The following is a 13,969-nucleotide window of genomic DNA, read 5'->3' as shown; positions in this document are numbered from 1 at the left end:
ATAAGTATTAAGACATAAGTTCTTGTTATTTTGATGCTTAAAAGACATTTCATGTGCTTTAATTATCCTTTTTGAACCTCCTGCCCCCAAATTGCTTTGTTTTCTCCACAATAAACCGTGCATTTCGTAAGTTCTAATTGGGGATTGACTGCTGTTATTGGAAATACTAGGAAGCACTGAGCAAGTTATTCACTCGAAAATTCAGTGCCGAAGCTCACTGATCCTCTGAGAGAGGCGATCACCACATGCAGACTTCTCAGCAGATCCTGACAAACTAAATACACTCCAAAAAGGAGATACAATAGGTCGCGGATCGCGACATCTCCCTTCAGCCTCCTCTTTCTCAAACTAAACTCTCCCAGCTCCTTCAAACATTCTTCATAAGATTTATTCTCTAGGCCCTGCACCAGCTTTATTGTCCTCCTCAGTACTCGCTCCAGCACCTTGATATCTCTCTTGAATTGAGGTGTCCAAAACTGGACCAGGTGTGGCCTCACCAGTGCTGAGTACAGGGGGACAATCACCCCTCTACTTCTGCTGGTCACACTATTTCTAATAGAAGCCAGGATGCCATTGGCTTTCTTGGCCACCTGGGCACACTGCTGGCTCATACTCGGCCTCTTGTCGATTAGAAACCCCAGGTCCTTTTCTGCCAGACACTTTCCAGCCACACTTCCCCAAGCCTGTAGCGTCACCTGGGGTTGTTGTGGCCCAGGTGCAGGACCCAGCACTTGGCCTTGTTGAAGCCCAGACCATTAACATTAGCCCAATGATCTAATCTATCCAAGTCTCTCTGTAGAGCCTTCCTATCCTCTTGCAGATCAACACTCCCACCTAACTTGGTGTCATCTGCAAACTTACTGATAATACACTCTATGTATTGAGACAATACATTTGAGAGACAAATCCCAGTCTGACCTTTAAAATTACATGTATTTATTTTAAATGAATGATAATGATACTAGACTGCTCTCTTCTTCTTTAATTCTGTTTTCAACTCCTGGAGTCCCACCCTGAGACTCCTTAGTGTCCATTATCAGATCCATTTTCTACCCTTAAACTATGTAATTCTTACAAAAATGTTAATTCTTCCAAGCCTTGAAAAAAAGCCCTGATACACTGTGTATTTTATATGCCAAATTATTCCACTTTAATGGAAAAAGAACAGAAATGCTAAGGAATTCATGTGTATCTGAGTTGTGCACATCAGTCTTCTAAGGCAGCATATAGCAAAGGTCAGAAATAGCCTAGCACTGTGTTTTGGGTAGCGCATCATTCTATGAGAAAATGTGCCCAAGTTCCTCCTAAAACATTGTTTTCAAGCATGGTTACTACTGAATGTATTTCTAAATGACAAGGTTTATTTATCTGTATTTTGATATGTTTAGGGGAAACTCAGGCTGACAGTTGGAGGAGGCAGGAAGAGGGAGCTACAACAAGTTCCACCCAAACACAAAATGTCATCTCTTCCCTAGCTAGGATGCAGAAGCATCCTGATGAAAAAAGAGCAGACATTTAAAAGTTTCTGACATGTGTCACAGATGCAGCCATTGAGCCACTGTTCCTGATGTGGCTCGAAATGACAGCATCCAAGGCATTGGAACTGGCTGCGGGACATTCAAAGTTTGGTGTGTGTCGCGTTTAATCCTTGTCATGGCACATCTAGAGAATAAAAAAGACAAATAGACACAGGCAGCAGTGATAGTTCAAAAAACTTAAAATAAAGCTTCCCAGTCTAATTGATATTATCAAGCTGTGCTAACATTTACCAGCCACCAAGCAGACAGACAAGAGGTCAGCACCCTTTTTTTCTGCAATTTTCCCCCAAGTCAGAAGGAGAAGTCTTTCAAGCTTTCTCCAAGGATGACCCAAATACGTGAACTGTTTACTCAGAAATAGCACTGACTTGCCAAAGATACTCCTTAATAATCAAAACATATAAAGACAGACAAGCTTCAGCCACTGTTGAAGCAACTTGTGTATAGCCCATGTTATTTATTTATACTAGCTTAGGATCCAGCCAATAATAATGATTATTGTACCAAGGAGTTGACAATTTATTGATTGTACTACCTCTGGATATTTTACAACTTTCATTTCTGATTATATCCTTAAAAAGTTGAGGTGCAGACACCATAGAATAACATTCTTTTTTAGTTATCATGTTGGTGTCTTCTTTCAAGAAGTGCATCTTTTAATGCTGTCCCAAAACATTTGTGTAAATAAAACTGTCTGCAGTGGCTCAAGGACTGCAGCACAGATCACTTGAATCAAGAGATTCGCATATGGTTTTCCAGAGAATTTATAATCAGCAGCCTATTATCTTGTCATGTGTTGCAGGAGATGAGTGCCTATTCCTCATCTAACTTCCAGTTTAACATAGGGAATGCTTTTCCATTTAGTAGCCTGTAAGATGAATACAGAGGACTTAATGTTAGCATTTTCCAAATACAATCAGCCTCTGATAATGTGAATCCTCTGGCAAGTTGCAGTTGGAAAAAAAAAATTAAAAAAGTATTTTGTATTAAAAAGTCAGTGGTACCTAAAGGCTATTGGACTGGTTTCTACTTTAATCTTTTGGCTACCTAAGCATAGTGATAAATCAAGCATGAGTTTAACAGTACTTCCTTCTGTATGTTAAAAAAGACTTGTAAGAAATCCATAACACTATAGATATTATGGTGGTAGAAGAAAAGGTTCAGTGAAGGAATGTGGATAATATACACATTTTTGTACAGTTTTATTGGAGGATTGAACAAATACATTAGTTACCATTCATTTATCCATCACATTGTTGGGAAGGAGTGTTGTGTTGTTTTGTTGTCTGAAGTTCAAAAATATTTTTAAGTCTTCTTTCCTCCTTATTTTTGCATCCAATGGCAGAGCCAAAAGCTTGAAAATATTGTAAAAAACATTTATTGATATATTTCTGTACTAGGTCAGAAATATGGAAACAATATATCCCAAAAGACCCCTTTTTTCTGTCTCATAAAACACAGCTGTAAGAGAAGTCAAGTTAGTGTGCTAACTTAGACCTGAACTCCAAACGTTTTGAGGTTCTCCTTTTAACAACCTTAATACTAGCTACACTGACATTCAAACTTGGTTGCCCTCTGGAAGGAAAGGATGCTCAGAATTGGACTTCTCCATTTCACATGGTCTCGGGTGCCTTGGAGGGAAAGTTCATGAGGTATTCACCTGGATTAGCTCTTGTGTCTAAATTAGAGAATGTTGAGGCTCATAGTTCAGTGAGGAAGCTGCAGCAGGCACCAGTGTTTCTGGGGGACAGAGCTGGTAGCTGCTGGCTTGCCCAGACTCTCTGTGCAGGGTGGATAGTTCCCCACAGTACCAGTGAAAGGGAAAACAGGTTAGCTTGAAGGTCTGTCCTTTCTGTAAGTGACAGGTAGAATGGAGTTCCCGGGGAACACTGGGCTCACCTCCAAAATTCTTCTCCTTGAAGATCTGCAGTTGTGGCCTGCAGGAATACCAGAGCTAACCCCAGGTAATATATCTTTCCTAATGGCACCTCACAAAGGAAATAAAGTTTGGTCATGTTTCAGCTGGGTCTAACAACAACATAAATGTAAATCAGTACTGTTCTGTGCCAAATCAAGTTGCATCTTCTGAGGTAAACCATATCCCTTTGTTCCCATTTACAGTGACACAAGGTGGTTCCATTGCTGGCAGAGAATGATATTTAAAATTGCTTTGCTGAGGCTGGGGACTATTTCTGAGTCTTGAAGATCAATGCACAAAAGACTGGGGAGAGTGTGGTGTAAGCTGAGATGGTAGGTTCTTTGTTCTTTTTTTGTGACATGGTAAAGTCCTCCTGTTAAGTTGCTTCAGTTGTGGAAATGTTGTAGATGTACATCTACCTCCTCCAACAAAAGATTTTGTAGGTATTATTTTCCTGCACACAGTGAAGTTAGAAAGTTACAACAGAAAATTAAACTAGTAAGACGAAAGGTGTAGAGGGGAAAAGGCAGGAACAGTATAAAAGGGCACAGTGGATGAAAAAATATTTTTAAACAGTTTTTATAATAATGATGGCTATATTTTAAAGTCTTCATAAATCACATATATATGTTTAGTGATCTTTGGTAGTAACTGTGTTCCATGGGGCGGAGGTAAGATTGTGGCAGAAAGCTCATTCCTAAGTTTGTTTCTTCATTGTGCATCACTTCCTGTTGAAGACAGGACATGGTTATTCTTACCCTCTTTCATAAATGAGCTGTCGTCATCTGAAAGAACTAGACTAAAGAGCAGGAGACTCTTCATTCAAATTACCGTATTGGTTTCCATCCACCCATTTTGTGTCACTGCAGAACATGTTTGCATACTCAACAGCAATATAATTTCATTATTTCTCTCTGCAGCAGAAACTCAGTTTTCTTTTCTGCCAGATAATGCTGGAGGATTTATGTAAGGTAGGGATTTTACATTTGCCTTAATGGGAGTTACTCTCCACTGTACAATAGATCGGTGGCACAGCAAAGGAAGATAATTCAGAAGACCCCTAGAGTGAAATGTTGATTTTAAATATTTCTTTTCCATAGCATCCTATGCATTATGAAATGCCTGGTTGAGTTAATTCACTGCATTGTAAAATAAAGCCATAATTATCATTAAGTGTAATTAACTGCGTATCTGATCACTGTGAAGAACAGAAAAAGGCAAATATAGCATGAAAACATATTGTAATTACTGGTCCATTTGTATTGTCCTTGTGATATATACATACACTAAGGAATTTGATTTAATGTTTTGAGCTACATTGCATTTTGCTTATCCTATGCTGATTACAAGACTCAGTATTTCCTTGTAACATTTTTGGCTCAAGACCTTTTTTAATGGCAACCTGTGGTAAGGAATGAAAGCAAACAACCCTGTGTAGTTTTGTGGGGCCAGTCTGTAATGTCCACCATTTTCTAGAATTTTACTTTCTAGTAAAATATTTTAATGACTTTATGTGTTTTATCTTTAGATTCAATGGGAAATCTAGTTCAACAGAGATTCAGTTGGAAAACAGCCTTTGCTAGGGAAGAGGAAGTAAAATACTCTTGTTCTTTGCAGTCACTAGAATGTCAGCCAGATTCTGTAGGTTAATGTAGCAGCCTTAATTGCAGGTCCAGAGTTACTAGTTTTACTGGTCTGTTGAGGACCCTTGATACCAGCACTGGCTATCTGGCTAGTGAAAAGCAGTAGAATTCCAAAGTTTTTGTGCTGTTCAAAATGTCAGACTTAAAAAAAGTACTTTCCCCTTTAAGCCTCTTAAAGTAAGATGGACCAAAGCTTAAAAGAGTTCCTAAAACTAGATAAAATGGCCTAGATTTTTTTTTTTTTTTTTTTTTTTTCAGGGGGAGGGGGAAATTAAGCATTTTTGTCTGCATTGATTAAAGAGTCTAAATTCAATGAGATTGTTTGGGAAATGAACTAATTAAAGATAAAAGATTTCAGGATTTGGCACTTTTGTAGGAATGTCACAGACTTAATGGGATTATTGACCAGGGGAAGAGGTTGCAGGAGCTCTCCATAGGCAGCTTATGTAAAAGAATCCATTTAACTTGCCTCTGACATAAAACCCATGTAATGATTTCTGAGATCTGCCTCTTGTACTGGTCAGGTACCATCTCTTTTTCTGCAGCACTGTTTTAGCAGCATTATTTTTAGTATTTTCTATTTAACTCAAGAGTATCACTGATTTCTAGAAACATCAAATCCAGTTTCCCATGGGATCTGGTAGTGATACAGCTGAGGTTTGGGGTGCTTTGGTTTGGTATATTTTTTTAACAGTCACTCCAGTAGGGGAAAGTAGCAGTTACAAAAAGATTTCAGTGGGGAGCACCTGGAGGCGCACTACTGGGAAATTTGGTCTCAAATGTGTGAGTAACTTTATGTGGTACTGGATTTTTTCCTGTACTCAGTCTCACAGAGGTTGGTTGCCTTTTTTAATATAATAAAGGATGAAATGGTTAAATACATCACAGTTTTGCCAATAATAGGTGTTGGTGTATAAGTCTAACTGGCAGTCAGACTGCCCAGGTTATTGATTTTACTGTCTAATGGCTGAAAGAGATGTTATCTTGATTAATTAGAAGTCAAAAACAAATGCATCTTGCTTCTATTAGATCTCCTGGCATTCGCTTTCTTTTTTTTCTCCCTCGCCAATGTTGTTGTACATGTACCTTTAAAATGTTTTAAACTAAAAAGCCATCAAGGTCAGCTATACAAGCCCTAGCGACTTTATTTCAGCTGTCAATGAATCCTTAAAGCATACACTGATTTTGGTGGTGGAAGGCACTCTCTTAAAGCATAAGGGTATTCATTTAACCTCAACAAATGAAATTCCAGTAAGCTATTATTCTTAGTGCTCTCAAAGTAACTTATCACCTCTTTATGCTGTTGGGCAGAAATGGTGACACGCTGTCTGAGTATTACTTTATATACTTACTGATGGTTTTACAGGAAAATGTATTTTTCTCTTTTGAAGTATTTAGTGTTTAGCAAAAGTGTAATGTGGATAAGCTTTATAAAGACCACAGAAACAGTGAAAAGTATACAATATTCTATCAGCTACTTTGAATTGTGATCAGTAAGATAACAGAAAAAAATATAGATTATAGATGATACAAAGAAAAAAGCTAGGGTTGATCAGCAATAACAAAACCTGTACAGTTATAATATATCATATTAGTAACCACTTCCTGATGGCTTACAAGCTCTTGGAATACCATGCACTAAGGAAAAAAAAATATAAAAATCTTGCTGCATTTATAAACAATTTACATCTCACAGAGTTCACTTCAAGCACCCAAGTAGTTGTTTGTTTTTACTCTAGTTTTATGTGTTTTGTGAGTGTGATGTAGAACTAAAATTACAAAGTATTTAATTTATTGCACATGCTGTTGTGAATCAAAGCAAAATTGCAGTGTTTGCATTTTCTTAACTTTAGAAAATATCCTTTTTGTCACGACTGGTTGAATCTGTAAATTATATAAAAATACCAATGACACATTTAATATCTTTTCAAAATCTAGAATTTCATAAATGCAGTAACTTTCTGCTCACAATAGTGTCTAATGTGTTATAGAAGAACACAAAGCACTAACACAAACTTTGCTGCATCATCTACTGAGCACATGGTTTTACATTACTTCCTTTCTTCTTACTTTCTTCACAATATTTTAGCATACAGTTAATCTGTTTATTGGGTTCTCAGTTCTCTCTAGGTCTTGTCATGAAAAATAGTGTCTAAAGAAAGGTGGCCTACAGCACTGCACAGTTTATAGGTGTGGAGTGATTTGTGAAGCTTCAGGCTGTTTTTATGCTCTTTTTTTCTGTGGACTTTACCTAGAAAAAGTCTAAAATGCACAAGACTTCTACTCAACTACAACCTCCACTTTGCTTGGCAACATGATGTTCACAAAAAAAACAACAACCCAGGAGCCTGTTCAATCCAAGCAAGTACCTGCAAGTATTTTCGGAAATAAGAACCTAAAAGAACAGGTTGCAAATCAAGACAGGCCTGTGGTCATTTTAATTGACACTGTTGCTGTTTATTCAGGTCCATATATGTCCTACTGTGCTGTTTAATAAAATAAGGAGTTACCACAGCAACTGCAACATCCATGGCCGTTCTTGACTGTGGGTCTGCTGAAAATTTAGCTCAGTTTTATTTATTTGAAATCCACAGTACAATTTCAGTAAACGTAATGGTTCTGAGAGCTGTAAGACTGAGTGCACTGGATCACAGGTTTAGGTAGTGACAAGATTAGGCACCTTGTAGTGTACTGCCACCAGCATCTCTTGTCTCTCATCTGAAAGAGCTTCATCTGGGCAGGAGTATATTTCAGTATTTGTTTTTTATTTGGAGACCACCTCTGAGGGTGTGCCTGCGAGTACTAGTTGAAATGATGAACCCTGTTCTGAAAAGCTGAACTGAAATTCACTTTTTATCAGATGTATATGGTGTATATATGGTATATATATACCCTCCAGAAGAGACATTGACTCCTTGCCTTGTTACCAGCCGTTTTCAATCCTTTGTCAAACAAGGGACTGTACTGGAGGGCAAATTAATAGATGTTTAGGAATGCATACCTAGGTCGGTCTTGTGATCATCATTTTTATTACTCTCACCTCTGTGTGAATGGGACCCAAATCTGTTAAGACTTGATAGATTCTGTCACAGTGTAGGTGTTTCAGGGTCTAATCTTTTTTAAAAAAACATAAACAAATGAACAAAACAAAACAAAAAACCAAAACAAAACAAACTCAGAGATTCTGAAAACCCTTATAATTACAATTTTGTTTTTAAAATTAATAAATATATATTTATATATATATGTACATGTATGTATAATATTGAAAAATGGAGAAGAGCAACTGGCTTTGGGTTAGGTGGTATCTATACCAGCTTACACTATGGCACAATGAGGCAGGGGCCCTGAACATATAGCATCTAGAGCACCTGGCTGCTTTGACATGATCCTGAGCTCTGATGGAGGTGAGATTGTTGTGTTGATGAGGCTCTTTCTTTTCCTCTGTCATTTCCCCTCATTCCTAGGATGTCTCCCCCCCTCACAGCAGTACTCTCAATTCCCTTGCTCACAAAGGAACATTTTTTTCCTGTGCAGTGTCACCCTCCATTTGAGAAATAAAGGGAAATAAAAGTTTTAAAATATTGATTCTGGAAGTTTACATGAAAGAAATACAAAGTCTTTCTTCTGAGCCTTGGAATGGCTGTCAGAGGCCTGCCTCAGCCATTAAGAAGGACCCAGCTAATGCAGTCAGGTTTGCTCCATCTGCCATGAGTTTGAGTGACAGCTACGGACCAGCGCACATCCACTGAAAACTAGCATCAGAGAATGACATACAGTTTGATAACATAAGATGCTTAGGTTTTTTGGCTCAAGTGAGATGTTCAGAGCTAATAGCCCTGTGAGCAGAGTTTCAGCTGTGATCTGTACCTTGAGATATCGGTTGTGTCTGGCTCAGGAAAAGGGAAAGAATGAAAGCTTATTTCTAGAAAGGTTTCCAATGAGCAGCATTTGTCATTGAAGGGGAAGATGGGTATAATTAGCTTGTCAGTCTAGTTTGGGCTGAGCTGGCTTTCTGTGGTAAGAAAGATGGACTAACTGCCAGAAGAGCTGACAGGCAGTCGATAATGCAGCAATTAATGTCATAAATAATTCTGGAACCAATTACATCAAAATGGACTTCAAGCTGTAAAAAGGAACAGAATTCCCTTATTCTTCCTGCTAACAGCAAAAAGCAGCTTTCATTTTTCTCTGTAATTACTTTTCATTGTATATAGCAATAAAGTAGGGCTTTTCTGTCCATATTTAAAACTTGTCTTTCTTCCTCCACCTCCTGAACACTCCTTACCCATAGGACAAGGTGGTTTACAGCAGATCTTCAGAGGTGAATGTATAATCTTTTCACATAGCTGTTACATGGTAATTTCTACTGCACCTAAATGACTGAGAGCCAAATTTTCTCAAATGTCATGGGCAATGACAGCAGAAAGCACCAAACAATGGCATTTGGAAATAAAGACATTTGTGAAATAAATTGATTTGTCTTATTATTTTAAAGGTTGCTCTGACTTGCTTACACTGAACTTATTGATTTTTTTTCCCCCTCCTCTCTCCCTGTACAGTTACAGCGATGGAATCTGAGCCAAACTATTCCCTTTATGCTGCAAACACAATTCAGAACTGCCCGACGAATTAATGGGCATTCCCTTACAAAAGACACTGAGTTACAAATGCTCTCTAGAGTGATATTCTTCTTAGCTGTTTCTCCATATGCTGTAATACATATGTAGATAACATAAAGCCTGTACTGGCAAAACCCCCACAATATTGCTTTTGCTAATGGTCTTTTCTGTAGTCTCATCTGCTGTTTTTTTAGAAAATGGACTCTAGAAGTAGTAAATTACTGTAGCATTTGTTCACAGCTTTGTTCAGAGCCTGACAAACGTTTCCAACTTTTCAACTATGGTGGCATTAATTCCTGGGAGGTTGGGGAAAACAGTTCATGAAGTTCCCACTGTTTTAAAACCAGAAACATCTGTTGGTGTCACATGCAGTTTGTTGGCTGGGTCTAGGAGTAAAGAAATCCTGCAGCTGATCAGGTCTATTCTTAGCAGTAGGTGTCAGTATGGTGAGTGGTAATTACAACAGAGAGTTTTAGAGAACACATGATAATTAGACCAGCTAACAAAAACATAAACACGGACATTTTACCATGCTTAAAACCAGAAACGTGTCTGCTGTGTCTGTACATTGTTTCAGGCCATGGTAATAGAGCCATAACTAGTTTAATCAACCTTTCAAGGAACAAAGGCTTCCAGATTTTGGATATACAGCTTGCTGTTTTAGCAGGAAGAGTAGGAGAAGGAGTAAGTGCAGTCTGTGTTGTGCAAAGCCCAAGCATGCAGTGGTGTAGAGCTGGGAGAGCTGGGTTCCCTGCCAAGCCCTGCTGCAGGGATGCTGCTGAGTGACTGGTGGGAAATCGGCGTGTCTGTCATCATGGCTTCCCCGTGCCAGAGGGAGAGAGATTGCTTACTTCATAAAGGCACTATATATATTAATGCATTTAAGGTCTTTTTAAGCACTTGGAGATCACCTGTAGGAAAAGGTGATGGAAAGTCAGCATTATTGAGGAGAAAGGCCATCTGTTTCACATCTCACTGAGAACTATATCCTGTTTCTACTCTGCAGCTCAGCAAGGCCTGAAAACAAGGATCTGTGTTTAAATACTACTACTTTGGTTAAACTACAGGGTATATAAATTAAACTCTGTTTTGGTCCAAATGACCAAACTTTTACAGCTCACTGGCCTTGCTGCAAAAAGTAGTGGTAACAATTTGGCAGAATCTGCAGGTCAGCTCTGTAGCCCTTCAGTGGACTTGCTGTCATTATTTTCTTTGCTATGCTTTTGCATTTCTAGTGGAAGTGCTTTGCTGTCTTCATGCCTCAGATGGTTCGGTGCACTCTTTCTCTTGGAGGTTTTAATGCTTTCCCTGTATTCATAAGAATTATTTTGAGCATAAAGGTAAAATGAGTTTGATCTAGTCTGGAAAGTAGTGGCCTAGCATGTAGTATAGGTATTTTGTCTGCGGAACTCGAATTGACCTCCATTCTGGGGAAATTAATTTCCGTGGTGGAGTGGACTTTATAAACAAGTCAAGTGATTTAGTATGAAAAGGCAAATTAAATGAGGTTGTTTTACCCATCATTATCTGCGGTGCTACACCAATAATTCAGCTTTTCTATTCTAACTGCCAGTTTAATTGATGTTACTGTAGGAAGCTTATGGCTAAGTGACCAACTACTGTGCTTGAAACAAGTAACCAATTTTTAGGTCATCAGGAAGGGGAGTTGTCAAAGAGCACTTAATATTACCAAAGACTCCTAGTATTGTCACTTCTAACAAAAATACTGGAGTTTTAATTTTATTCTTAAATACTCAATAAAAAATATTATTTAAAAGTATATTTAAATGATTCCTAATGAGAGAAGTGAAAAACCTATGAGGTATTTTGTAGTCCTGAAAGGCAACTACAGGATAAACTAATGACACTACTTACTTGGATAATGCTGCTCGTTTATCCTCTAAATGCCTGAAAATATCTCTTTGTAGAGGTGAAGTGCAGAATCCAATTTCTTTAGCACCTTGGTTTAGCTGAAGATGGGAGATATGATCTAGTTTTATACTCTGTGTGTCAGAGTTCTGTATCTTTTTGTCTGTTGCTCAAAGTTGCACACTAAAATTCTAAGCACTTATTTCTGAAATCATTGAAAACATACATAGTTGTTATTACTTAGTGAATTTGGGCTGATAATACAAAAATGACTGGGTTTTCATAATGTACTAGCATAGACATCCTTTGGGATATTAAAAAATACATTGCCCTATGTCTGAAATATAACTGCAGTAGCAGCAGTGGTGCTAGTGGAGTAACAACACAGAGAAATAGAAAGGTGAGGAAAGGGCAAGAATTCAGCTTCAGTAGGTAGATGAAAGAAGCTTACAGACGTCAATATAATTGATGTGATTTTCAGGTGCTTTTCTTTCTAATAAGCGACTGATTTACACAATCACATACATTTTTAAGCATAGTCCTCTTTTCTTTAGGTCTAATTAGCTGCTATTCACATCAGAGTTGGGTTTCCTTAGCCTTCTATGAGGAAATTACTAGGTGGATAGATGATGGTAGAGCAGTAGATGTGGTTTATCTTGATTTCAGTAAAGCATTTGACACCGTCTCCCACAGCATCCTTGTAGATAAGTTGATCAAGTATGGGTTTGGTGATCAGGTAGTGAGGTGGATCAGGAACTGGTTGAAAGGAAGGAGTCAGAGAGTTGTAGTCAATGGGGCAGAATCTGGTTGGAGGTGTGTGACTAGTGGAGACCCTCAGGGGTCACTACTGCGACCGGTGTTGTTCAACATCTTCATCAACGACCTGGATGAGGGTATAGAATGCACCCTCAGCAAGTTTGCTGATGACACTAAGCTGGGAGGAGTGGCTGACACACCGGAGGGCTGTGCTGCCATTCAGAGAGACTTAGACAGGCTGGAGAGTTGGGCAGGGAGAAACATGATGAAATTCAACAAGGGGAAGTGTAGAGTTTTGCATTTGGGGAAGAACAACACCATGTCCCAGTACAGGCTGGGGGTTGACCTGCTGCAGAGCAGTGTAGGTGAAAGAGACCTGGGGGTCCTGGTAGACAGGAGGATGACCATGAGCCAGCAATGTACCCTTGTGGCCAAGAAGGCCAATGGCATCCTGGGGTGCATTAGAAAGGGTGTGTTTAGTAGGTCAAGAGAGGTTCTCCTCCCCCTCTCTTCTGCATTGGTGAGGCCGCATCTGGAGTATTGTGTCCAGTTCTGGGCCCCTCAGTTCAAGAAGGACAGGGAAGTGCTTGAAAGAGTCCAGCACAGAGCTACTAAGATGATTAAGGGAGTGGAACATCTCCCTTATGAGGAAAGGCTGAGGGAGCTGGGTCTCTAGCTTGGAGAAAAGGAGACTGAGGGGTGACCTCATAAATGTTTACAAATATGTAAGGGGTGAGTGTCAGGGAGATGGAGTTAGGCTTTTCTCAGTGATGACCAGTGATAGGACAAGGGGTAATGGGTGCAAATTGGAGCATAGGAGGTTCAAGGTGAATATCCGAAATTTTTTTTTTTACTCTGAGAGTGACAGAGCCCTGGAACAGGCTGCCCAGGGAGGTTGTGGAGTCTCCTTCACTGGAGACATTCAAAACCCACCTGGATGCATTCCTATGTGATGTACTCTAGGTGACCCTGCTCTGGCAGGGAGGGTTGGACTAGATGATCTTTTGAGGTCCCTTCCAACCCCTAGGATTCTATGATTCTCTGATTCCTCTGTCTTTTACCTCAGACCTTCTTTTGCTGCATCACTGTTTGCATTTCTTAAATCTAACTTGTCAAAACAGCCCAGCATGTCCAAATAATGATATATTTTTCTGAAGCTCAGTTCTCTGTCATGTAGCTAATTAAGAAGCCCAGCTGATGGTGGGCAGAGGTTGGGAGGGATAGGAAGGTGAGGGAGACGATAGATGCAAAAAAATTCTTACTAGTTCAGCATGTCTAAACCTTTGAAATCTGGTCATACATATCACAGATATTGATTCTAGGGGTTTGAAAGCCTGGTCTTCATTAGGTACTATAGTTGGAACTGAGGCAGTAATATTGTTCTCTTTGGAGCATGAGCTTGGAGGGCAGTGGCTTTTCACATGAGTTCATACAGCATGGTTTCTGAAGGGATTTTTCTCAATGACTTTAATAGAAATAGTAAATAATACAGCGTGAGGGCACAGGATATGAGTTTTCTCTCTAGCACTTTTGTTATTGAGAAGAGTGTTTTATCTTCTGCAGTGTCTCCAGCATCCAGACTAACATACATTTATTTTTAAAGCATCTGTCGTATTTTATGGC

Source organism: Chaetura pelagica, unplaced genomic scaffold (genome assembly GCF_000747805.2).
Source record: "Chaetura pelagica isolate M959 unplaced genomic scaffold, ChaPel_1.0 scaffold166, whole genome shotgun sequence".
Taxonomy (NCBI): Eukaryota; Metazoa; Chordata; class Aves; order Apodiformes; family Apodidae; genus Chaetura; species Chaetura pelagica.
Note: the sequence above shows the minus strand (reverse complement) of the source record.